This window comes from Balearica regulorum, chromosome 3 (assembly GCF_011004875.1).
Source record: "Balearica regulorum gibbericeps isolate bBalReg1 chromosome 3, bBalReg1.pri, whole genome shotgun sequence".
NCBI lineage: Eukaryota > Metazoa > Chordata > Aves > Gruiformes > Gruidae > Balearica > Balearica regulorum.
The window spans coordinates 107,401,345-107,428,405 of NC_046186.1; the positions used below are offsets into that span (position 1 = coordinate 107,401,345).

Here is a 27,061-nt window from a genome sequence, read left to right on the forward strand (position 1 = left end):
GCGTAGCCCAGCGCTTCGCGCAGCATCCCCTCTACTCCAGGCACGGCAGCTCGGTCCTGCTGCTTTTCAGCACGTTGGTGGCTCTCACCAGACCAAAGTTGGTGCAAAGCCCTCTCTGCAGGGCTGCGTGGCTTTGGGTGAGCATGTCCCATGGGCGGAAATGACCCCGACACCCCCAGATGCCAAACACGAGGGTTGTATGCTGTCACAGGCACATCCAGTCCCTGCGGTTGCCCCGGGTTTAGGCCGGGCTGTAGCTAACACGTCCAGGACAACGTCTGTCCTCTCTGATTCACGGTAGGCCACAGACAGCACTTTCTCAGCTCCTGTGGCCCCCCAGGCACGGGTCCTGCCTGGCAGAGGGAGCAGGCTCTTGGCTGTGATACAGCATGATTTCTGAATCAAGATAACTCCTTGGAAATAGTTGTCTGTATGTCAGCACTTCAGGAGAGCAGGCTCTGCGATTCGCTCTCAAAGTAGTAGTCAAGGTCAAACCCAGATGGCAGTTTTGGGGTTAGTCTGGACTGGCCAAGGGAAAAAAAAAAAAAGAACAGCAATTTGTCTCTGCTAGGATTTCACAGCTAGGAATTTCCCCTAGAAAGGGAAATTGATGTCACAGCGGATCAGCTTTTTGTAATTAAGACAAAACCTCTAAAGCATAAACAGGGGCAGAGAGGTCTCCAAATCTGCAGAAGGTGTGGATTGCCAATCCCACAGGCAGACAGAGACACCCAAAATGAGCTTATGTTTGTTTTTCCAGTAAGAGAAATGCTATTTTGAATTCAGTGCAGGGAAAGAGATTTTTAGACTCTTTCCACTCCAATCTGTTTCCTCAGTGTCTGTGCTTGGTCAGGAACTGGTCTTTCATGAAATAAAGTATGTGATCAATCTTTCTCAGAAAAATGACCCCACTGAGTATAATGGCACTATTCATGGGCATAAACTTCCCCCTGTCTACAAATATCTGCAGATTCTGGTCATCTGTTTGCTCCCATGCCCTCATGTCTGCATACACACATAAAAAAGTAGGAACTTTTGAAAGAAATAATAAATCCAAGAATACATGCACCTTCTTTTTTTAAAACAGCTGCACTGCACTATGCTAATAGCATCTGCATGTACTTGCAAGCGCTCCTGCTTATCCGTGCATGTTTTGACTATTCTTTGGGGTTGTTTAAGAGTATTTACGCCAGCGTAACCACAACGGGTGCTTAAAGTCCTTTCTCAAAGTCACACAAATTCAAGCACCATCAGATATTCATCCTATCAGAACAAGAGAAAGGAGCGGCAAATTCACTATGGCACATTTACTGATACAAGACTCCCTGAGGGAGACCTGGCCCTAAAACATGGCAGCATTTTTGTCATGTAACAGGAATATGTGACGTCCAGAGCTAGAGCTGTTCTGTGGGCATTATATACAACAACAAGCTTTTATTTATGAAGGAAATAGCTAATAAAAGTGGAAAGAGGAAAAAAAAAGTCTAGAGATAAATCCCTTTTCAGAATGGGTAGGTACAGGAGGGAAATAATTGTTTCCAGATTGGAGCCAGGCAGCAGTCCACAGTCTATAGTGAAGAAAGAGCAGACAGCTTTTCGGCACACTTGTTTCCAATCAAGTGGAAACCGAGCGTCTGAGGTTAGCCTAAATGGAAAGCATAAACTCAAACAGGTTGCTAGTCCAATCCAGGGACAAGGATGGAGGCATGAAGGGAGGTGAGTTTCTTTCATAGACAGATGGACGTCTCCAGGCACCAGCACTGCTGTAGTTGCTGACGCTGCCAAGGAGCCCTCTCCGTGGCTTTGGCACTGTTGCCTTAGGTGCTGTGCAAAGAGAACAAAAAGATGGTTCCACTCCGACTTGCTTGCAGTTTCAGCATACAAGTCCAAGTAAAAGTCCAATGCTGGGTCTTAAAAGATTTTGCTTCTGCTTAAGCCATGTTCTTCATTTGAATTTATAATTCCTGCTTCCAAAGAAAATAACAGTGCTTGTGGACACTGAAGCTGGCTGGGTTAGGGCAACAGTTGATCCGGACAACTTTTGTGGGGGCAACTTGTCCTTATTCAAGAGAGTGAGGCCATTAAAATGAACAGGATCTTCCACTTAGGAAGGGCATATACTCACTGCAGGATGCATTCAGTCCTGAAATAAAGCGAGGACGGGTGCTTACAGAAGGGCATGGAGCTGTCCCGTGTAACATCTCCAACTGACGCACTGGTTCTAAGTGTTTGGGGGAAGGAATCACAGCTGTCAAAGTTAACGGCCTCCCAGGGCCTCTGTGTACTTGAAGGGAGATGCATTAATTATCATGTCTTATTTAAAAACAGTTGTCCCAAATGCACTCGCTTTGCCCCATGAGCAGCATGTGTGGCTCAGCTGGGCTGCAACTGCTGCGCCCCTGGGCCAGGGCTGCTGAACCCTGCAGGGTGGTGGCTGTTTGTAGGGACAGCAGGACGGGCCCTGTCGTGTGTGTGTGAATGCCTGGGAGGAAGAGGAGGGTTGGCTGCCGGTGGGAGCCATGCCTCTTGCAGCCTGCGCCCTACTGGAGCCGGATGAGAGGGCTGTTCCGGCAGGAGTGGAGATCAGCTGTGCAGGAAGCGAATGCTGGATAGGAAAAGCAGACAGTACAGCCAAGGCTGTTTTAGTCCTTTCAGCCTCTGCCGTGACCCTAGCTAACGTTTTGCTTTGACCGCTGCTAAAGCCCACTCCCAGGCACAGCCCTCCAGGGCTAGGGGAGCCCTGGCAGACCAGTATGGTGCTGGTGACCCTCTCAACCACAGGCAGAACTGTCCTTTGCTACTTTGTACATCCTCTTCCTCTGGAGTCGTGGTCCTGGTCCACATCTCAAGGCTTGCTGTGCTGAGCCCTGGGATAGCATCTGAAAGGTTGCCAGAGCATGAAAATGAAGACAGTGACCCTGGAGTCCAGCACAATGATGCTCACATCATTGTGAGGGCCTGAGGCTTGGCAATAGACTCCCCAAGACTGAGATATGTTGCAAGTCTCAGCACTTTCCACTCTAAGTGCATGGTATGTTCCTTCCCCTGACCTACCTTCCTTAGGGAAAACCCAGAGAGACATGTACTGATCTGAAGAAGAACTCCTTCCCCAATCCAAACCACAAAAACAAGCAACACCCACCCCCCCCACCCCCCCCAAAATACCTTACCGAAACAAGGTCCTGTGCTGCAGAAATACCACCTTCCATGGAGAGAGGAGAACAGTTGCATGATAGATATTGGTCATCCTATTCACTTAAATCCTCGAAGACACTCAATTAATATGGTGTGGGCTGCATTATAAAGCTAGAACAGGACAGAATGGACCACAATCTACTCAGTATCAATCTGACTGTAAAAATAAAACAGAAAAAAATCATAACAATTTAATTATAACACAACTGTGATCCTAAAGTACCCTCCTCCTTCCATTCTTCCTTTATTACAAGATTTATTTTTTAAAATTATTACTCTCTGTCATGTTTTGGACTGGTTGGATAAGACAGCCTTCACTGTGTTTCAAAGATGAGTTGTCCAAACTGTCACTGTTCATCCAGTTCAGCATCAGAAGGGCTGTCAGCATCCTTGCAGTGGAAGTCAGTATTTTACAGCATTTCCTCACCAGTGAGTTGAATCTTATGATCGTGTAAAATACAGAAATAAATGGATAAACACAGAGTCATTCTATAGTCAGCAGACTTACTTTATGTTTAAGCCAGTGTGACGGAGATTAAATCCAGCTGATATTTTACAAGAAAAAGAACCACAGAAGACTCAAGAGGAAACACAACATGGAATTATGTGCTGAGAACTGTCTACATCAGGCAGGTGACTGTCACAAGCATGGCACACTTCTGGTCTGGCTGGACTGGCAGGGGAAAAGAGGTCTGAGAAAAGGGCTCTCGATGTTTATCTTGCACCAGCCTTTTTGCATTGCTTCAGTGGTAAAACAGGTCAGAAAAACACCATTTTTCCCAGCTCCCAGCGACCTCTGAGCTGTGTTGTCTGGCCATTTGGTCCCCTCCTGCCATCCCACAGGAACACATATAATGGCAGAATTAAGCAACGACTGACTGGTTAATACCTTTTGTGCCAGCTCCCATTCAGGGAGCAAGAACCCAGAGCTCTGCAGAGGCACCTGTAGCAAGTCCATGTAATTTAGGGCAGTCCGTGTGCTGCACCCACATCTGCCTGAGCTCGTACATCCACCTAGAGCACAAAGGAAGCAGTTTTATTCTCTGGGAGCCTCCTCCGCACATTCCTGCCTGCACCTCGCCCCGTGCTGCACCAAGTCATACGGCTCAGCGCAGCCAAGGAAGCCAGCCAAAGATCTCGGCAGTCTGTTCCTGGTTCTGCCCCTGCTGCGCTGCGGGGTGTTAGCAATGTGGCTTGTTGCCTCTCCGCCTTGTTTCCCCCACCTGTGAAACAGGCAGTGCATGCTAAGACGTCCTGCATCTCCTAGGGTACTTGTGGCTGTGACCTGCCTGAAGTTTCATATATACTTGGGGTCCTTGGACAAAGGGATGCATACATCCTATACATCCATGCACAGCACACATATGCAGAGCATTAGCACTGGGCTAAGAACATCAGTTTGGCTCACAGGCTCCGGGTTTTGCAGCAGGACATCAGAGAACTGTTACAGAGCTCAAGAGATTAAAATGTATGTATGGAAAATATTATGCACAGCAAAGTACTCTGACAAGGGATTATATACGCACGCGATAGGCAAGAAAGTTTAGGAACCCTGAAACAAGCACAAGATGTTACATTTCCTCTTGATGCAATGCATATATGCCAGTGATACCTTTCTTTTCCCCTCAGCTAGTAAACTCCCCGGGGTGAAGATGTGAAGGTCTGGCGTGAATGCCCATGGGTTTTATGTCCAGATACACCCAGCAGTTTCAGTGCCACCCTTCTTGTGTTTTCCTGGTGCCAGGGAAGAGCCCAGCTCTGCAGCTGGTGTGTGCCACAGCTGTGGTCCCCTGCACCACAGCAGGGCTTTACACGTTGGCCCACGGTTGCTATTTGCTGATAATAAGAATATAAACAGATGTGCATGTTTGGGGAGCAATCTATGATTCAGCATTAACATTTCCTTTTTTTGCACAGACCAAACTAGAGGCACTAGGAGCACATGAAATATGTATTGTTGAGTTTTACTGAGGTTCATTAAAAATACAATTATAAAGGGAAATCCTTCCCTGTTGGACCCTGAGGCTACTAAAAGTTGTACCTACGTCTGTGGTTGAGGTGATACAACAATTGGAATTCAAATACTGCTTCATTGTCTGAAGAGGTTTTTCCTATTCGTGGGTCACAGTTATTCCACTAGACTGTGACCACATAACCATAATTGGGCAGCTTTGCACTTGTTTGAGATAGCTACCATCACAGCAGGAAAAAGACAAGCTAAAAACCAAGTATGCAGTGTGTCACATAGACTGGTTTGAGTTTGGTAGTATACGATGAGGATATTCAGCCTCCAGGGCTTGTGATAGTCCACTGCACCTTTTAGGGATGACTGTGGAATCACAAGAAATGCTGTCCAAGTTTCCACTCTGCAATGAGTGATCTCTGTGTTTTGAAAAACTGGAAGAGAGGGGGCACTGAAGAGGACATGATTAATAATTTTAAAGCCCATACTGGGCTGTGGGCACTTAATTTAAAATAAAGCATATTGGGTCTCTCTAAGAATCCATTTTTGTCTGTGGTATAATAATATATTTTAAGGATTTACCATAATATTTCTATGATGGACAGATGTTTACCTTTGTCTGCTCCTATGTCTGTGAAAGGAACAAAGCTGAGCTTTGAATGAGTACAGCACAGTTTAATAAACTGACAGATCTAGATTTATTCTTCATAATTTTGAACAGCTAAAGCAATAAAGTTATGAAAATATTCCTAAATGATGTTGCCAGACAACAGTGTATTATCTGTGCTATTTTCTGTGTGTAGCACTGTTCATTGCCACGCAACAAATTGCAAAGGTCATCAGACCCTGACCCTGAAAAGCAGCTGTATTATAACAGTCACTGGAAAGCACCAGTCCTTGCACATAAAATTGTTTCAAGCAAGAACATCTTTCCCAGACAGATTGAGATCCACACACTGAATCGTGCTTTTCTTCTGAACAACTAGAGGTAAGTAAAACCCTTATGGAAAGAACAGCATACATGTCCACCTAGGAAAATTTTCAGCCCTATTACAAGTTTCTATACACACATACAGGCCTGCCCAGGCATAATAAGGGTGCATTGTAATAGTACCAAGAGCAGCTTCTCCCATTGCTAGCTAGTACTACTCAGAGCCTCTGTCTCCCTGCTGCCCCCTGCCCTTACTCCGGAGACATCCATCCGCCCTTGGAGCTGCGAACTGCTCTCTGAACTGCCTCCCCAGTTCTGGATTTGAGCGGCAATTTCAGCAACGCAGCATAGTTTTCCTTGCTGCGCTCCCACCTCCTCTGGCTGGTATGCCCAGGACAAGGCTCCCTCTTGTGCTGCCCCTCCTCCTTCCTCAAGTGTTTCCAGGTTGGTCCTGAATCAGCAGTTATTTGTCTCTGAGAGGGCATGTGCCTAGAAAGATTTTTAAGCTGCCACTGCAGGCTACAGAGTTTCAGATCATTGACATTTCCCACTCTATTACCATGTGCTCTCCAATGCTGGGCAAGTTCATATGGCTGGAGTTTTCACCTCTGCGTAACTAAAGTGAAGCATTTTAACCTACATTTATGTGTCTGAGTAAGAAGGCAGATTTCAAGAGCTGGGACAGTCCCTCACCTCGCCATGAAGTTAGCCACTCTTTACATCTCTCTGTGCTCCAAGGAAGGGGCTCCCCATTCTTCTTTTCCTTTGGAAAATGTGAAAGATACTTCATGGTCTGGCAGGTACTAACGGTTCCTTGCAATTAGATATCTAAAAGGCTATTACAGCTGGGGAAGGTAAAGATCTGGCCCAAAGAGGAGACATTAACCATCCATTTCCATGCTTGCTGAATGATAGCTGATGAGGTAGATTGCAGCTCTAATGGGTTCCTAAACATTACATGTTTGCTCCCCGCTTCCGGACGAATGGGGACGGAGACCACAGAGTTCCAGCTGGCTGGTCTCTTCTTCCAAGGGGAATTCACCTAATTGCCTAGGTAACAATGACATGCAAAAGTGAGGGCAGAAGAGGAGAGGTGTGGGGCCTGCAGGTCCTCGGCAGAACCCCCATGTTTACTTCCCACTCGTTCTTCAATCCTTTTCCATCCTTCACTCTCCTCCTTTCTGGATACAGCTATAGAGACCTGTAGCTCTCGTTGTCTGAACCAGATTGTCCCATGATCCCCAACAGCAGCACAGGACTTCAGGCTGGCCTGAGGCAGGCAGAGCTGGCAGGAGATGGTGCCGCAGAGGGGCTCAGCAAAGAGGCTCAGCTGCTCGCTGGCGGGGAGCTCCCAGGTCTCCCTCCAGCTTGGCCTTCACACACCCACGCTCCTGCCACTCTGCCCACAGGCTTCTGCTGTTTGAGAAGAGCAGGACTTGTCTGGTGAGGGGGACAGAGAGACACCTGCCTGGGCAAGAAGAGCACAAGGAGGGAGAACCAGGAGGGCTGGTGAGGCTCTGCTGGCCCCAATGCCAGGAAGGCTGCTTTGCCCTCAGAGACTGTGGCTTCTTGAGGCTAGTGGAGATGTTGCCTCTTCACCCCTTGTGAACACAGCCTGCACCCCCCAGCTGAAGGCACTGGAAAAGCTGGCAGCCATGGTGGTCTTCTCTCCACTGACAATGGACTGACACTGTTTTTCTTCAAGGCTGTTTTATGAGGAGCAGGAAGAGGGCACCCGGACAGAGCGCTAAGGATTAACTTTACAAGTGTGTCTCCCTTTGACAAAATGTTTGAGGTTTGCCAGTTCCCTTATGTTCTCTACCACTGGCTGAGGACAGTCTTGTCCTGAATAGGAGAACAGGAACGGTGCAAGAGCTCAGCTGTCTGACATCTTCCTGCCTGCTGGCTCAGAGAGAGGGAGATTAATAAAAGCCGCCAGAGAAATGCCTTGGAATGACCCTTTCTGATAGGAGAGACAGTATCATGGAAACACCCATCATTTGTTGGCAGGGATACTCCATTCCTTAGGCACACAACCAAATCTCTTTAACCCTCCTCAGGGTCATTTTTGGACTGGATTGCAAGTGTGTTTTATGTAAAAAAATAAAGCCAAAAAACCAAACCACTTGTTTCCTTCTGTTTTACATTTGTGACATTTCCTAAAAGGAACAAAATGTTGAAACAATGAAATATTTTTCTTTTTTACAGCCCTATCTATCATTAAGAGACTGTTTGCTTAACATCTCTTCTTCCCTGTGAAGGTGATGGATGGGGCTGAACAAGACTTACAGGATCCAGTAAGTGAGGTGCCATTTGCGTCACCAGCAACAGCAGCCATCAGGGAATCATCTACCATTTTTATTGTTTCAAAAAGAGATGTGGAGAAAGAATGGATCAGGCTGAGATCTATTACAGTTGGTGGAACAGACTTTAGACAAATGGAAATTTGGATTCTTTGCAGGAACAGACCCTATGTGAGTCTGTCGAGTTAGGCAGGGCCTTGTTTTTGGAGGGAATGTCACATGAGCATACCCGGACTTGAAATCGCCTGGAAAGACTGTTGGAGACTGCCTTAGCAATCAAGAAAGTGCTGCATCAGTGATGAACGAAAGAACAGAGTTCATCAGAACTCTCCTGCTTAGCAAGCTGGGCCCAGTTCTCCCCTGGATGTCATCCCATTAGCTGCTGGAGAGACTCTGAAAGGGACTTCAGAATAACAGGTGAAACTCTGGTCTTCTACAAATCAGCTTCCATTTTGCTGCAGCAGGGTTTCCTTTGAACACTTGAGACCACTGGAGACTAGGAGATGAACTCTAACAACTAACAAAATGCCAGCCGTCAGATTTATTGTCTAAACAGTGATCTCACCTGCAGAGTTTTTTAAGTGGCATCTTATGGTTCCCAACCCCTGAGTCGAAAGCCCTGAAGTACCTGCACTGTCACATTCCCATTCTCTTTCCTGTCTCAGGGAAATCAACCAGGATGAGAAGTGATGAGTATACACAGGTTTTGTGAACTCTTAGGAATACTTGTGAAAGTTCAGATAAGGGGAATGAGAGCGCCAAAACGCCCATGTTACGGGAAGTGGTAAGTGCTCTAGGAAGCCTCCTCAAAGTTCTTGACACCCATGCCAGGGACTCTTTCACTGCTCAGCCTCACTGAAACTCCTAAATTGATGGCCAGTTCTGCTCATAGGGAAACCTGTAAGAATTCTGCGAAAGCCAAAAGACTGAATCATATAGGAGTGCAATCAGGCACTTTAATGAATCTGACAGGGACAGACAGAATTGGGGGTCTGGGCTGTTCTAAAAATAAATTATTTAATTTGACCAAACACTTGATAAATTCTTCCCTCCTACTTCCTTTCTGAATGCAGTTCCATGTCCAAATTCATTTCTTTCACATGATTAATCAGCAGCTGGAAGCAAGTGATGTCATGGACTCTGACATTATATTGTCATCAAACATGAAATTTCCCTTTTTTTTTTTTCCCCAAACTAAATGACTGCAGCAATGGTTTTGCTGGCTGATGGCCAGCTGAGTCTCTGCAGAAATGTAGCACTCCTTGTCTCTGTTTTCCCATATTCCCCAGCTTGCTTTCTGATGGAAAAATTAACTTCCATGGCAAGACTCTGAGTAGCACCTCCGGTTGCAGTGTATCCAAGACAAACATACTGCAAGGACCAGGGGAGTTCTTACAGCCCTGGCAAACCAGGGGTTCAGAGGAAAATAGTGCTGGGGCAGCTTCAGTGTGGGACAAACATTTTCGTGTCAGATTAAAGATGGATGGAAGGAGGTTAGAGTCCCTCAGATGCAAGCTGTCAATACGAACAAGCATTACAATTGCATTTACACGGAAACAAAATGTGTCTCGGCTTTTGGCTACTTTGGAAAAAGAACGATAATGACCTTTGCAGGAATGGTGCAGGACACTTAACTGTTGAAGAAATTTGCCTGGCAGTTGTTAAGAGATGATGTCTCTCAGAAAGGGTTAATGCCTAAAGTCAATATTGCACTTCATTTTCTGTTAAAAAAAATGATAAATTACTTTCATCTTTTTCTCTGTCAAAACTATGCTCTCCCATTCTTAATGCTTAAATGATTCTCAGGTTTTTTTTCTCAAGTTTGGGGGAATCGGAGACATTTGCTTGGTACCGTAAGTTGTAAAAGCAGAAGGTGGGGCCTTGCATTCTCTAAAAACTGTTTTGTGTCAAGTTCTATCTCCAACAACGTATCAGTTTAAAAAGCCTACATCTGGTCTAACCTGTTCTCAATGATAAATGCTGTCTTTGAGAAGGCAGTCTTGATGGGTTGGTTTTGGAATAACTCTGATGGTTTATTTTCCATTTTAATTTTCAAATATTTCAAAGTGTCTGTAACACTCTGTGAGCATAAATGTTGGTGAGTTTTGGTTGATTTTGTTTAGTTGAGACATTAGCTGTGTTCCAGGCAAACGGAATTCGGATAACTATTACAGCACTTGATTTTCCAAATCCTTACAGAAGGATGAGATTACAGTCAAATATTCTCTGTTAATACGCTTAAGCATTTAAAATTATAGAAGCTTTTTCATAAGTAAATGAAAAATTTTGAGTATCAAATGCAATTCTGAGTATCAGCAGGGCTTGAAAGCCTTTAATTAATTTTGGTTACATTTGAAATAATCATAATAATTTGAGAATAATAAATCAGATCAGTCCCTGGGAAGAATCCCATAAAGTGGATTACATCACACCTGAAATAAGTTTTGGCTCTTTCTCTAGCATTTAGATAATCCATGAAAAATCCCACAAAAACTAACAACTGTAGCAGGAAACACAAATTACAGGCTGCATATGTTACACGGTTACGTCCAATGAAAAACACCTACTGATTTGAACGGGCTATGGACCAGGTCTTATACTGTGCACCTAAATTAGAAATTCAGCTGTCTCTGGAATAGAAACTGGTCAAGTTATCTCTTTCAGCATTCAGTTCAACATCCCTTAGAGCACTGTCTCCAAGGAAATACTTTTTTTCCACATTTCCTATTTTCACTTGTACTATTCAAAAATTGAAAGCAAGGATTTACATACAAGGTACTAAATAATCTACTGAATTCAAATCAGTTTCCACTGGGTAGACATATTTTTTCCATCCACATTTAAGGTAAGCATACCGGACAGCCTTTCTTTTTAACAAGCTGATGCAACATAAACAGGATGAATGAATAGGTAACTCTGCAGCTACAAGTGGAAGATCTCTGAGTACTTTGCAGTGGTGAAATTGGTCCACCTCACCGCACAAGTAAGAAAAGAAGAAGGCAACAGGAGCGACAGTGTGATGCCCAAGGCAATGCAGGGAAGCAGCAGCAGAGTGAGCCATCCACCAGCCCACACCAGAACCACCCTTGGGTCTTTGGACTGCACTGACAGCCTCGGCTCTGTATTTAGAGAGGGACAGAGCTAAATAGCTAATAATAGCTAAAGCCTTTTTGGTCATTCCTGTTTGCATACGGTCACGTTTACATGATGAACTTTAGTAAAGCCAACATACAAGGTACATCATTACTTGTACTAGTCCCTGCGAGTAGCTGTTCTTTTGACACAGCTATTGTATTAGCTCTTGTAGTAGCTTTTACAAGCTCGTCTGCAGCTGCCTCTGCTTAGCTTGGCCCAGCCACAGCTTCTCAGCCCACACGGACAGCCCTTGTTTTCCATCGTATCCTCTCCCTGCAGGTCAATAGCAAAGTCCAGCTGATTTGCTCCATGTGTCTCTGGGCCAGTCCTTCAGTGGTGCTCAGGCAGCTCAAGGAGACCCTTCTCTCTCTGCCCAAACTCCCAGCCTTTATTAGCTCTGCCTGTACTGTTTCAGTGCTTCTCGGGCTCAAACTTACTGTCCTCACACTTCTGCCAGGGTTTCATAAAACTCCCAGGGCCTGATCCAAATGCTGAAGGGAAGAGAATCACTGACTCCTACAGGCTCTCAATCAAATCTTTTCTTCACTGAAAAACATGCAGTCCTGCAGAGAGGGTTGAATTTAAAAGCTTGCTAGAGCATCATTAGTTTTGCCGGTTTGGTTTCTGAAGGGTAGATATCAAATAAAAGCATAGGAAGCCAACCCAAGAAAGGGGTGGGATGCATAGCTCCTGTTTATTTCATTTGCAAAATTTACTTAGGTAGCCTTTTACTTACAGTTTATCCTATGGAGCAGCCACTAAGACACTGCTGAAAGCTGACAGCATTACCTCTGTACATGAACAGCCCACTACAGAAGCGGTGCTACTGAAGCTACAGAGCATGCGTTATTCTACAGAAAAAACAGGGAGGCACTTGGAACAGATTTCTGTTTTCTTTTAGCAGCTCTTTTCAGCTGGAGAACCCACAGGTAAATAAAGGAGGCCAGAAAGGAGCTAGTCCGGGCACCACATGGAGAAGGGGAAGCCATACCTAGAGGAGGAGCACCCCTGCAAGCGCAGCAGTCAGGCAACGGCTGCAGCCTCAGCCCTGCTAATCAAAACTCTTTGCCCAGGTGGTGAAGCAGGAACTTCACCATAAGAATAAAGAGGATACAGACATTTCTGCATGGGTGAAAGGTGCCCAACTGGAAAACTTCAGGTTTGGGGCATTGCTACTCCTAACAGTGCAGCCTTTCCTCTTCCTCCTGGGTGATCAAATCCTAAAGGCAATTGAACGCAGCGCTGGCCTTTCAGGACTTATAAAATGCAAATGCAGTTTTATTTACTTCCTGACCCTTGGCTCAAAACATCTGCAGCTTTCTAAATGAAAAGCAACCACTGCTATTTAGCAACTTCTTCTGTCACTGCTTTATTCTGCCAGGAGATGGAGGCCATGCTGTGATGTGACCATGACACAGCACGGGTGTTGTGGTGACATTTGAGAACTTTCAGTTGGGTTCCCCAGGGAGCTGACACCATTGTTCTTCATCTTGCATCTTATCTAGCAGGACAAAGCTTGGCTGGTCAGGTGAACGGCTACAGCTGGAAATTTCAGTCAAACTGAGAAAAAAAATTGAAAATGGAGCCTTCTTCATCAGAAACATCTTGGGTTTCTGTTCCGGATGAGACAGCTGAGTCAGCATTCTCCACTTCTCCTGTCCTTCCAGTATGTGATAGAAGAACCGCTGGTGATGGTCCCTTTGCACCTGGCAAGGGAGCTCTGGCAAAGCTTGTCATCCCCCTTCTTCCTGAAGAAAATGTGGAAAATTGTTGGAAGCAATTGATTTCAGTCAATTTGGTGGGATGATGTTAGAAACTGTGTAGTGGTTGCTGAAAGATTTTTCAAAAAGGAAGTGCTGGGAAAGAGAGGACCTCTGCAAATTTTTGAAACTGAGTCCATGAAAATATTCATTCATCAGCTTAATCTTCACAGATTCAGCAAAATGGAAGGGGATTCTCCAGCATCTGCCTCACCTGATGAACTTCAAGCACTAGCAGCAGCAGGTTCTGCTTTTTGGCAAGGTACATCAGTCCTCTACACATGAAATAATTTTCAGGATATTCTGGTGGGATAGATTTACATTCAGATACAATAAGTCTTTACAAGGTAGGAGATGAGGATGGTAGCGAATGTCCTGATTTTGTCTCTCTGGTCATTCTCAGCAATTCTTGATGCAGTATTTCTAAGGAGCAGAAATGCTGAAAAAATAGGTTTTGGTTATGTCCGGTTACTTTCAGCCCAGGAAGCGGAAAGACAGTCTCATCGTATTGTGCTTTTCTCATACTTGCTCTGTATCTTGCTGTACCAAAACCTTACATATCCTTGTGGCATCTGCTGAATGCTGACAAGATACATGTCAACATCATATTATTACCTACATATTCATTCCACAATGAAGTGGCTGAAAAAACAGTGGTATTTGGGTTTCTACATCCGTTTTTATGCTTTGGAAAATCCTACACTTCTCTACTCCCAAATGCCGAAAACATAAGAGGGGTTACGACTTAATAGAACTGTATTATAACATTTTATTCAGCCTCAACTTTAGGTTTAAAATGTCCTGAAGAGGCCTTTTTAATATCTTTGTCTTTTTTGAATCAAATGCTTTGTTATTGTAGCTTTGTCTTTCTCAGTCTGGAAATGATGGCACCTAACTCCTCTCCTTTGCATTTTTTAGTTATTCTTCTATTATAATCCTGTTTCAAGAGAGATTATCCCCACCTGCTATGAACCTGTAAGTGGAGTGCTGGTATAAAAACCACAGCACCAGCTGCATTCTCACTGGACCTGGATTTGAAGGAAGACCGCTTGAGGAGAAGCCCAGATGTTCAGCCAGCAGTAGGAGCTGCTTCTGCAGAGGAGAATGATCCCTTCATAGCAGCTTCACAACGGACACCCAGATATCAGCACCCAGCACCTCCACACCTACCAAGCCACGTGCTGAAGCATTGACCCAGATTGGGAGTGCCTGTACATTCCCATCACCAGAAGGCAACAGCCACACCCTGGTTGGTGTCCACACCACTGCCACTTCACCACACCCTGTTCTACCTCCTGTACCAAACAGTCCTTCTACACCAGGGCTGGGGCTTCCTGCCTTTCCCTTTGGGCATCTATATCCAGCTGCTATGCAGGTTCCCTGGGCTAGCCTGCTTCCCTTCTGTGAGCCATGGCTTTCAACGTCCATGCTGGCAGCAGTCTCTGCTGTTGCTATGCCAAGGCCACCGCACTGCCAAGCTCCAGCATACCCTCATTGCCCTACTTGCAATCCTGCCATCCAAATAGTGCAGCTGCAGGCAATGGGGTTGGACCCTAACACTAGATACAGCACAGGTACCAAGCAAATAGAGTGTCATAGAGCTAGAAATAGATTGCCATAGAAATAAATAATAAAGTGTTTATGTTCTCAATAAGAAATCGTTTCCAGTTGTCTTGTCCTGTCTCTACCGTCTCTGCACCCCGGTGGTTTGCCTGCAGGGAGATGAACTGGTTTGCTCCAGCCCAGGGAAGCCAAAGGCCCCAGGCACTAGCGGTGTGTTCAGAAACACTCAGCAAAAGGGCAGCGTGTGGCTCATCCGGTAGCTGCACCAGCACCAAGGGCCACTCACACAAACCCAATCATTCATAGGTCTTGGTGAGTCAATGCCCCTTCCTCCCCTCAGGTCAGACTAGAAGAGAGGAGCTGCAGGGAACAGACTTGGGGTTCTCCTGCCCATCCTACATTACATCTGGGCATAACAACAGCGTTGCTGCTGGCAAAGTTGCACAGCTGTCCTACAGGAGTCACACACTGTCCTTTCTGTCTCCATCATGAGTGGATATGTTTTTAACGGCACACCGGAAATGATACAGTAGAGCCCAGCGCTCAGTGACCACTGGATGCTTGGCATTGATCAGTGACCCTGGGATTCGCAGGAATGAGTACTGTCAGCAAGCAATGCCCTTTCCCTTCCTTCTCTCCCTCCACCCCCTTCCCATCCTTCTTCCTTTTTACCCATTTTTTCCTTCCTTCCTTCCTTCCTTCCTTCCTTCCTTCCTTCCTTCCTTCCCTCCCTCCCTCCCTCCCTCCCTCCCTCCCTCCCCTCTCTCCCTCCCTCCCTCCGTCCTCTTTCTCTCTCTCCTTTTGTAGAACAGCTCATCTTACTGTTTATCACCGTACAACATTGCTGACCATCAGGAAACCTTTGGAAACCAAGGAAAACAGACACCCTGTGACACAACTCAAGTGAACAAGCCTGATGCAAGACACATCAGGCCTCCAATGGCTTCAAAGGCACTCAGCGCTCGGCAGCATGAGCACCACAGTGAGCTCAGCATCTGGCAGGATGGACCCTGAGTTAGGATGACAAGGAGAGGCAGAAGCACAGAAGAACACTAGAAAACGATGAAGAAAGGTGCATGACTTTCTGGAATGAGAGGGGCAATAGAATGATGTAGTTGTTTGTTTAGATCTCCATCTTGCAATATGATCCCTCTTCAGAAGTCTGACATGTTTTATCAGGACTTCTGGCACAAACTGGACTGCAGACCTCCAAAAAAGTCTTGATTTTGAAGGAGGTAGAGTTAAAGGTTTTTGGATTATTCATTCTTTGTTCCATCTGCTGTTCTTTCTTTCTCTCCTTTGGTGGGGATTGGTCAGCTCACGTGGTATTTAGAGTCAATTTTACAATTTGCAGACACTAACAACAGAGGTGTTTGGGTTCATTGCTGTGTACATTCAAATAGCTATTCTTTGTGATTCAATTTTTCTTCAATGAGTCAACTTATGCTTGTTTCAGGCTTCACAAGAAATATTTTACAGCAAAAAGCCTCCCAACACTATAAGCTAAAATTTAGATCAAAGTATTTGGTACATCCCTTCAGCATAAGTTTTATTTCATATTTCTTTATAATAAAGAAAGGAGAAGTCCTTCTAGAAAAGTCCCCAGGAAGCTGACAAAATGTCATACAAATGATAAATGTCATTTGTATGCTTTTTGCACTCTCTTATAGATTTCAATAGCAGATTATATCCTACTTATAGGAGTCCATTCGGTAGTTCAAATAAACCAACAAAGCTCAGAGATGCTGACAACTGGCCTCTTTCAGCACATGCTTAGAATGATTAACTGTCCATCAACTTTGCAGTACAGTTTGGCTGAACCAAAAATTACATTAATGTTATTAACATTGAAAGGAACTATTCAGCATGTCAGAAATGTATTTGCTTTACAGCAAGATCAAAGCACAAGACAAAACAGATCACAACATTAGGCAAGGTTCTTCACTCTACTAAATCTGGTGGATGCAGAACAGCTTTGAGGAGACGCTTCTGTGAGAAATGGGAGATGTGGCTCAGATCATCTCAGATGGAGAAGATATTCAGATCTGGGTTTTACACTGCCTACATGAGTCCTTGTGTTTGCAGAAGAGGTGGCTACTACCATCAGCAATTTTATAATGTTAGCCTGCTATTTAACTTTTTCCACTATAAGTTTTTTAAGAAGGAAAGATTTCATTTTGGGTTGAATGAAGTATGTTCCACAATTCAGAGCAACATTTTACAGTTTTTCCTGTGAATGCAAATAAACCCCAGATATCTCTACTATGGATTAGTTCAAACTGATTTCAGCCCAACTCTGATTTATTTGGCTCAGCCACCAAACTGAAAATTTATTCAAGTGACCTTAAGAGTCAGAACCTCATTGCCAAAAGTGAAAACCACATGTATATCATAAGCAGGAGTCTCTCTGTCCAAGAGTTTACTTTCTCAGGAACAAGTCAGGCCTCGGAAAGGTCCCTATCTCTGTGTTGTATGAACATTTAGGAAGTTTGTGCAGGAACTGGGAAGCCAGCCTGGACTACCAGCATCCTAAATGAGTGCCCAAGCCACAAGCTCTTCTCTCCTTGCTGCACAAATTTCCCATTTCCTTTCCACAGCAAAACTACTCTGGCTCTAGCGGTTAAAGGCCCTCCTCACTATCAGAAGAGCTAGGTTCCTTATTCCCTTAGTGCGCACAAGGTGGCTATTGAGAGACCATTACACACAGTAGCTCAGCACTGAGATTAGAATCAACAGAGGTTCTGTGTTCACATATAACCTCTACAACAAGAACAAGTTCATCTTTTCAAGATCTAGGAAAACTCATCTGCCATCACCTGCTGAGTGCATCTGCTGTGGCATTGACTGTTTCAACTACAGAGTGGGATCTGAAGGCTAGACTTGATTCAGCGTTCACAAGGAATCTTCCCTGAATAAGCAGAGTAGGCTTTGAGCTTATAAAAATTGTCACACTTGCTGTCTGAGACAAGAAATTAAGAGGTGAAATGATTTAACTGGCTTTTAAGATAGCTGCATTATGTGGAAGAATTAAATGAATCTGATGTTGTTATGGAACCTCCTGTATAAATGCTAAAATAAACAGGAGTATGAAAAGCTCTGAGAAAGACTCAGGAGACAGAAATGCAGTTTAGGGAGGAAAGCAGAGGTGGGTGAGAAATGATCTAAGTGTTGTCATTGTGTGCAGTACAGTGGGCCTTGCTCATCCTCATTAACATAGTGCTTTGCCACCCGCTCCCCGGAGGGGGTGCCTCAGAGCACTTTTCACTCAATGATTATCATCTTTCCCATGCAGGTGGGAAAACAAAGGTAGGGAGAGGTAAAGACCAACATTTTAAAAACCGGACAGTGATTTTTGGTGTCTCTCTTTCTGTATGTCTAAAAGGAAACCAATCTGGTTTCCTTCATGAAAGCCGTGACTTTCATGAACCTCGTGACTTTCACAAGTGTGGAATATTGTCTGCTCAGCATGTATAAAAAAGAGGCCCAAAGTGTCTCAGATTCAGCATTTGAAATGAGTACATGGGAAATGTTGGTCTCTTATATGCTTCTCTTCCTCACACAGAAAGTCATCACCATTACTGTTTCCTTTTCTAAATTACAGTGAAGGCATCTTTCTTCTTTTTAAATAATATATCTGATTTCGACATTACTTACTGCAGCTTTTGTATTCTCATTTGAATACAAGCTGTAAGTCATCCACACATAACATGGAGGTATCTGTGGAGTTGCATTTGCTTTTTCCTGGCATTTGTATCAACTCATCTGACTTGATAGGGAACATGAGGAAACTGCATCTTCCCTACGTGTCATGAAGAACTGTGTATTTTTCTTTTGAATATGGGTATTGCAGCTCTTCTGACAGCACTACACCCACCATCAGTTTTGCCAAGTTTTATGCTACCTTCAGTGACAGCACAGATGCTGGAATTGAACTGCTTGGTGACTGTCAGGCAATGTGTCCTAAGAGCGGGGGTATTCTTTTACCAAGGATATCAAGCACAGAAAAGCTCCTCACTGAACCAAGCAGTCTCAGGGAATTCAGACTGCATCACTGAGCACTGATCCAAATTCTGGTGCAACAGCTCCCTTTGCCCACATGCTCACATTGACTCTATCACATTGTCTTTTCGGCTATTTTCCCCTCCTGCTTATATTAGGACCACACTGTTTGTATTTGTGCAAATATCCAGTTCCTCATGTGCATTTAGGAAAAAACAAGTACACCTCCACAGATACCACAGATCTTTTGGAAAACCCCTAGCTTGTATTCAAATGAATGTTTGTGATTTTTCTTTATTTGCAGTGTCCTCTCCTCTGTAATTGAGTAATGACTTTCTGCCAGGCTAACTTCACCTTGACAATGTCAGATCTATGTGCTGTTCTCTTTCATTTCTCTCTCCTTCACTATTGTATATCATTATGTGAGCTGTTAAATAGCAGCTCTACTTCAACCCCGCCCTGGCTGAAATGGTCTCCAGGCTCTCCATGGGCTTTGGGAGACAAATACAGATAGGCTCAAATGGATAGAGTTTATCCACCACCAACAGTCAACTCTGGCTGGCTGTGAGAGTTACAGTATGACTGTGTTTCATGAAGACAGTTTTTGACCAAGGATGAGTGTCACCCATAATGCCTGCAAAGTTTTGCTGCTCTGGAAACAGATATTACTGTTATGTGAAAATATTTGTGAGATGTATGGGAACACCAAGGTGATTTGGGTGAAATATGACAATGGGATGGAAAAAGGCCTGCTTAACAGTGATTATGAAAAATTACAGATGAGGAGTATGATTCATTAGCAAAGTGCAAAACCTTGCAGAATTTAAAAATAATTAACTTCTGAAGTTCTTGAAGCAATTGATGCTTGTCAGTGTCCTGGTTTCAGCTAGAATAGAGTTAATTTTCTTCCTAGCAGCTGGTATAATGCTGTGTTTTGGATTTAGTATAACAATAAAGTTGATAACACCCTAATATTTTAGTTGTTGCCAAGCAGTCAAAGACTTTTCAGCTTCTTATACTGGCCTGCCAATGAGAAGGTGAGGGGTGCATAAGAAGCTGGGAGGGGACACAGCCAGGACAGCTGACCCAAACTGGCCAAAGGCATATTCCATATCATATGACATCATGCTCAGCATATAAACTTGGGGGAAGCCAGTTGGGTGGGGGGCTGCTGTTGCTCAGGGACAGGCTGGCCATTGGTTGGTTGGTGGTGAGCAATTGTTTTTCATTTGCATCGGTTGTTTTTCTTGGGTTTTCTTTTTTTTTTTTATTATTCTCATTTTCATTACAATTTATTGTTGTTGTTGTTGTTATATTTTATTTTATTTTATTTCTATTATTAAGCTGTTCTTATCTCAACCCATGAGTTTTCTCACTTTTACCCTTCTGATTCTCTCCCCTATCCCACCATGGGGGTGGGGAGAGGGTGAGCAAGCGGCTGTGTGGTTCTTAGTTGCCAGCTGGGGTTAAAACACGACAGTCAGATGTGGAAAAGAGGAGGGAAGTTATAAAGAAGAAGATGAGGATGTACTAGTTACTGTTATTTCCTTAATTTGAGATCTACATTTGAACCTCCCTGATACATAAAAGAAATCCTTTGGTTTTTTTCTTCAACTTGCTTACCGTTTCATTGCACAAGAGGAAAAATAAAGCCTCAAGGTTTTGAAAAGCCACAGTGGTTTAACTGTAGATTTGCCTTAAACCTGCTTTATTTGATCAGCAGAAAATCCCTGTATGAACTCTCTTATTTAATTTATCTTAAAATGTAATAAACTCTTCATTACCACATAATTGAAAATCAAACTGGCATGAACCAGTCTAAGTAAGTTGGTTCAAAACCTAATTTAAGGCTTGATTTAATGGTGTTAATGCAAAGTTAAATAAACTAAATGCCAGTAAAGGTTATTTTAGGAATGGCCATTCCTACTGAAGGGGAAGGAGTTGAAAACAAACTTATTTAATTTACTTTAAAAATTAGTAAGATAAACCATTCTAAGTGCTTCTGTGCAGAGAAGCCTGCGGAAATATGACAATGGATTCTTTGAGTACATGAATGAAGTTCAGAAACAGAAAGTGATAAAGCTTTGTTTTGTTTTTTTTTTTTTAAACAAAAATCAAAATAGGAAGCTTCTCCCCTTACCACTTACGGGAGTGAAAAAGATATTTTTACCTACATTCATCCAGTTTTGTTGCCATTGCTCCTACAGTTGCAGCTCCAGCAACGAGAACACGGGTCATGATACAACTGTGCCAGTGGAGACAAGCTGGGCTGAATCAGAGTGCCTGAACACTGTGGGGGAATCCAGCAAACAGATGGCTTTGAAACATTGCTCTGGTAGTGTTAGGAGTTTTGCAACGAGAGAAATTTCACAGATAAATTCTCCTCAAAGGGCCATAGGAGCACCTAATATATTTCGCAGGAATCTGTTCTGATAAAATCCCCTCAAAGAATTATCACACAGTGTAACAGAGTTGAGACTGCAGATATATCTATGTCAAACAGCTAATCCAGCTACCAAGGAGATAGATGTCCATGCATAGAAGCCCTCTGCCCCCTAGTGTAGACAGCAAAGCTTGCTTTCATAGGTTGTGGAGGAGGGAACTCCTTGAAATACAACCCGGGAAGGATTTATTTGAATATTAATGTATAATTGACATTGCTTACCCACGTCCTCCCCACGATGACTACCAGCAGAAGGCCCAGGTAAATTATACAGGTTCATTCACGTAGTTATGGGGAACGTCTTGTTTTGTCTGTCATGTGCGTTTTTAAAAGTTAGACATATATCATCCTTTTTCCCAGTACTGACCTCATTTCAGTTAAAGTCATTATTGATTTATCATTGACTTCAGGCAAAGCAGAGCAGTGTTAACTCACAGTTTTCTAAGTCACATGAACAGGTCTGCTGATCTCTCGGAGCCTGGGTTTGTCTGAAGGATTTGTTCCAAGATCTGGAAAGCCAAAGAGACATCAACAACCTTAAAGGCATAATACTGCTTTTCAGGCTGGTGCATTTGTCTCCTAAAGAGATACTTGATTCTTTAGCAAAACTGTACAAAACATGTACATAAAGAGGCAGGAGAAACTGAATGGGACAGTGGTCCAGAGAGCACCGTGGTAGCAGGAGCTCTGCACGGGGCACTCCTGTTGGAGCTCCTCCTTGATGGGCCTGCAAAGGGCCTGTGCTTAAAAGCAAGACTTTGGTGGCATTGCAATGATTTGGATGCACCACTGGTTGCTTTGTGACTGTGCACTTAACCAGATTTAATTCCTGTTCCCCTCCCACCACCTTGGCCTTGTCTGTTTGATTCGAGTGTCATGTTTAGCTCATTTCTACATACATTAGAAAGCAGTCATCTACACAGCTTCATGATGCTATAGACCCTGGCATGAATGGACCATTAGATGATCTCAGGTCTATGCAACATTCATGGTACAACTGGTGAGTATCCCCTTACAATGGAGGTGTGCTTCTGTGAGTCAGATCAATAGGCTACAGTCTGGGCGACTTTAGATCCTTATTTTATCTCTGTTTTAGACAGAAGGATATGCCATGGTGCTCAGTACTGGAGCATAAGTCTAAACTGTCTGGTTGGATCTGAGGTTTCATGGATACAAGAAGGTGGGATCACTCTTTAAAAATTAACACGAGGTGTGACACCAATATATGATACTTGTCCACAGGTGGCACTGCGTCATGAGCCCTGGCTGCATGCTAAGTAATCTTAGGAATGAGCATATGTCCTTCAGTTTCGAGAAAAATGTTTACTTTGGTATTCAGTAATGACCTTTCCTTGAGGGACTGCAGATTTACAGAGAGGAATAAACTGAGCAAGACTCTTGGGAAGTACTGTAGCACTGTCTATTCTAGCATAAAACCTCAGATGTGTTGGGCCTGACCCTATTCCTAACTTCTGTGTAAGCATAAGAGGTTTTAATGTTATTTTGACAGATGGTGTTGTGTCTGTTTCCATTCGAAATCCAAGGGAGCATCTCAGTGTTTGAATTTGTGTCAGTAGTCGTATTTCCGGGTATTATTTATACCTCCTGAAATAAACCAGTCACAATTCCTTGGATATATTTGGAGGATTGTAACAGTTTATGACCAAAAACTCCCTGAGATCTCCTACTGTAAACGTCTAAGTACTAAAATGGAGCACATTAGGGCAATCCACAGAATGTCCCTATGTACTTCAAAACAACCACCAGCCTGGCAACAATTGCTTCTGGTGAGAGACACTGATCTCATAAGCCAAAAAGCTGCGATGCAGCTTGTGACACGATTATCTGTGAGAGATCCTTCAAGGAAGTTACTTCACAGATCTGTTTAAAGAAGAGAAAACCAGCAGAAATACTTTTGACGGCCATATGAATACAGTGCAGGGCTTTGCTCAAAGAATCTTTTAACTTGCTCTCAGGTCAGATGCTTCTCATGTGATGCAGCTAGGAAAAAAACATGTGAAGGGACATTCTGACTGAAAGCTGTATGGTTAATAACTCTCAAGGAAGGAGAGACTGAAACAATTATTTGTCTTCCTATTATCCATTTTAGGGGACAGAAGACGAACACTGAGTTAAGCTAGATTTTTGCCTCTGAAAACTACAAAGGAAGCAGGCAGAATACACGTTCTCAGAACTACAGCTGACTTTCACATACCCAGGGCCCCGATGCCGTTAGTTCTTGTACTTTCATGAAGGTTGCAGTACCCGTAATTTCTCTGAAAACCCTTTGCTAGGTTGCACAAGACCTACACCTCTTTGCACCTGTCCAACAGGGTGAGAGCAAAAGAAAGAATCCAGAGAGAATGTGGAAAGAAGCAAGGAACTTGTTTGTCTCTCAGCTTCAGGCCAGAGACCTGAATAGACACCTCTGTACTTTGCATTAATGCCCTTCATATTCAAGAGTAGCATTTTTAAGAGAGAAAAAAAGCTGCAAGTTTAGCTTCTAAAGTGGCTGAGAAAGGCCAGCTAGGCTTGTAGAACAGGTTTCTATCCTTTCAGCCCCTAGAAGACAACAAAGCCCACCTAGCAATTAAGGAAGAGAGCTGTTAGTAAGGGTAGGACAAGACCTGACCCTCATCTCTCTTGTCCTGCGGCCTGATTATGAGCATGGCTTTTAGTCAACCTTCAGGTATTTACGGCCTCTGAAATCCACATGGCCATGCTGACTGGGGCATCTGTTACCTGCTGTTAAATCAAAGAGAGCTTTTTTCCTAAAAGCCTGGCCAACTCAGGTGAACATCCACGTGCCTTGATTTCAGGAGGCTTGGGATTGTGTGGATGCCTCAGCTTTCCTTTCAAAAAGGAAGTGGGGAGAAAACTCCACTTCTCTCTCTATGATATATGGGGGGGGGGGGGGGGGGGGGGGGGAGCAAAACAGGTGTTAGCAATTAAAATCTCCTAAGAGATTTAAAAAGTGGAAGGCAAATGAAAACTACTCAGTATTACTATTTAAAGTCTCAGGATTTGAAGAAAAAGGGGAACCTGCATCAGAATTCTAGGGCATGTGGCCTTGATAACACACCAAAATCATTTGCAAGGCCTGGGCATCTACCAAGATAAAGGTAAATACAGATACATTGCTGACTGCAACTGGACAGAGGAAAGGCAGTGAAATTAACCTAGAATTTGGAAAAATGGCATAAAAAGGGATGAGGATGAGTGGACAAAAAAAAAAAAAAAAGCATTAATTACCAAAGATTGTTGTGTCCATTACATAGTAGAAATGGAGTGAGCTGAAGGAGAAAAGAATAAGGGAGACACTGTTGGGTGTTGGTGAAAAATGAAGAAAATTCACCCATAAGAAAACTGTCAATGCTTTGGCTTTGATGATGCAAAATGTTTTAAAGCAGATAAATATTTTTACTATTATTCCAAATTTGTGTCAGATATGTAAGCTCCACATAAAAGTAAAGGGGTGTAAAACTACTGTCAGTTGTAGAAAATCTGAGTGCAACCAAAATTGCTCCTTCTCCTAATATTAAACAAAACTGACAAACAGCTGAGTGTACAATGTGCAAAGGATTCAATTCATCAGAGACATTCCCATTAAAAAAAGCCCCTCTAGCTGGATCAAGTGTCCAGTGAAAAAGAACTCAACAGCTCAGCACAAAGACCAAGGATAGACACAACCTTTGAGAGAACTCTGTTACGAAGAGCTCTGCCAGTGAAGAATGCAGCCAAGGACAGTTTATCGATTTCGCTAGATTCTACCTTGGCAAAGGACAGCTGGCTATGTTTTACTAGGCAGCTCTCTGGGGCTCTGAAGAATTTTACCTGTAACTTTTTTTCTGTGTGCGAAGCAGCTCAAAATAAGGATTGCAGGTTTAAGGAAGGTCACCAATATTGTGCAGGAAATTCAGAGAAAAGAATGTGATGACCAACTTAGATTTGGAATCTGCAAAAAATTCCATTTTGTCCAATGATACGTAGCGGGGCTTTTCGCTTATTGTACCTCGTGTTTCCTTCATTGCCATCTTACCCTTCATTCCTTTTGTATGCAGGATCATCACGGATGGCACAAAGCAAAGAGGAATGTGAAGCTCTGCTGTAAATACTCCCTGTGTCTGTGCCTGAGGTTCTTCCTAAGTGACAACAGCAGCAGAGGGAATTTACCATGACTCCAGTTCGTGTCTCTGCTCCCACAGATGATGAACAAGTGCTACAGAGCTGCCAGAATCTTATTTTCACTTAACTGTTGCTTGATAAAGCAAAGGGAACAACAGAGGCACAGGAGTGGTTTGTGTGCTGATCGAAGAACAGTTACATCTGTCTGCAGGATTATCTTGCTTACTATCATGCTAGATTTTTTTTTTTTAAACAAAAAGGCTTACACTCGGAAAATACAAACTTCTCACACCCATAGCAAACCATGTGAAAATGTGTGTAGTTTTCCTTTATTCACCCCTCTGATCTATAAACTGAGCAGAGGTTGGGCACAACTCCAAAAAACCACATTCTTTTGCCATTTCCACTGGTTTCTGAATTTACTCTTCCATGCTTCCCCCTTACCTTTTTATTTCAATCAGGATCTGCACACTTGCCCAGCTTTCCCATTTACTGCAGACCATAGATAAGCATTTAAATGCCTTAAAACCACTGGTGGCTCTGTTAGCTACAAAGTCTTTAAAAACATTATGTTATGGGTGTAAAGCCGGGCGTTTTCAAGCAATTAATTCAAAATTGCTTTTCACTGGCATAATAAACTTCACGCATCCAGCCGTGAGGATGCAGTCACGAAGCTCGAGGAGAAGCTTTACCAGAGCGCTCACTCCCGTCACCTGTACACTTAGTGCTTCCACAGAGCCACTCGTGGCTGCGCCTGGGCACTGAACGGCAGCCGGCAGGAGAGAGCCCCAGCCGAGCTGAGCCGCCGGTTTCCCTCCCTACCGCTGAGGGGAGAAGCCTGCACCTGATTCCGGCGCCCGCTCGCAGCAGCCACGAGTGCCGCCCCTCGGGCCAACTGCGGCCCACGGTGGCTCCTCGCAGCGGCGATCTCCGGGCACCGCCCACAACCGCCCCACAATGGCGGCCCCGCCACCGCCTCACAAACTGCCTCACCGCCGGAGGGAGAGGGAGGGAAGAGCCGCCTTTCTATTGGCCGTCCCTCTTCCCACCCTTCTCTCCCATTGGAGAAAAGTGGTTAGTAGGCGAGTGCATTCGCCGAGTGACAGTCTCTGCGGCGAATTGGCTGGCGTGCTTGTACCCCCGGCCAGCGCTGGGGCCAGAGTGCGTCGGGTCCAATGGGAGCGGAGCGGAGCCGGTGCCCTGCCGGGAGCAGGTAAACAGCGGCGGCTGCCCAGGCTGCCACGGCGGGGCTGGGTGCCGGCTCTGACCCTGCCGGGCTGCGGGCTCTGGCTGCCCTCCTGACGGGCTGGGCTGGGCTGGTGCCGGGCTCGGCTCTGGCCGGAGTTCGCTCGGGGTCGCCGCTGGAGCTGTGCGAGGCCCCTCCGCTCCACGCCGGGGCCCGGCACAGAGGCTGGGGGGCGGGGGGAGGAGGGGGAGGAGGAGGAGGAGGAGGAGGTGGTGGTGGTGGTGGTGGTGGTGGTCCGGGCAGCTTTGCTGGCTCGTTCTGGTGAAAGTTTTTATATATATGTGTGTGTGTGTGTGTACATACATGTATATTTTTATACATATGCATATTCTATGTATATATAGAACATATATTTTTATGTATATGTTTGTGCATATGTATGTGTAAAATATACGCGT

At 44.4% G+C, this 27,061-nt stretch overlaps 1 long non-coding RNA gene across 3 annotated transcripts; it reads right to left on the reverse strand.

Moving 5' to 3' along the window:
- Nucleotides 1-573: 573 nt before the first annotated feature.
- LOC142601127 (uncharacterized) lies at nt 574-26,702 on the reverse strand. 3 transcript variants are annotated; one of them, XR_012834732.1, is made up of 5 exons: nt 26,131-26,702; nt 25,332-25,550; nt 21,728-21,801; nt 3,171-3,306; nt 574-2,143 (listed from the first exon to the last, which is right to left on the reverse strand). It is a non-coding gene; the product is annotated as an uncharacterized LOC142601127 (long non-coding RNA). The 3 variants fall into 3 exon arrangements; XR_012834733.1 differs by lacking the exon at nt 25,332-25,550 and having other exon boundaries at nt 26,131-26,695; XR_012834731.1 differs by lacking the exon at nt 25,332-25,550 and having other exon boundaries at nt 25,862-26,695.
- Between the last annotated feature and the right edge of the window lie 359 nt (nt 26,703-27,061).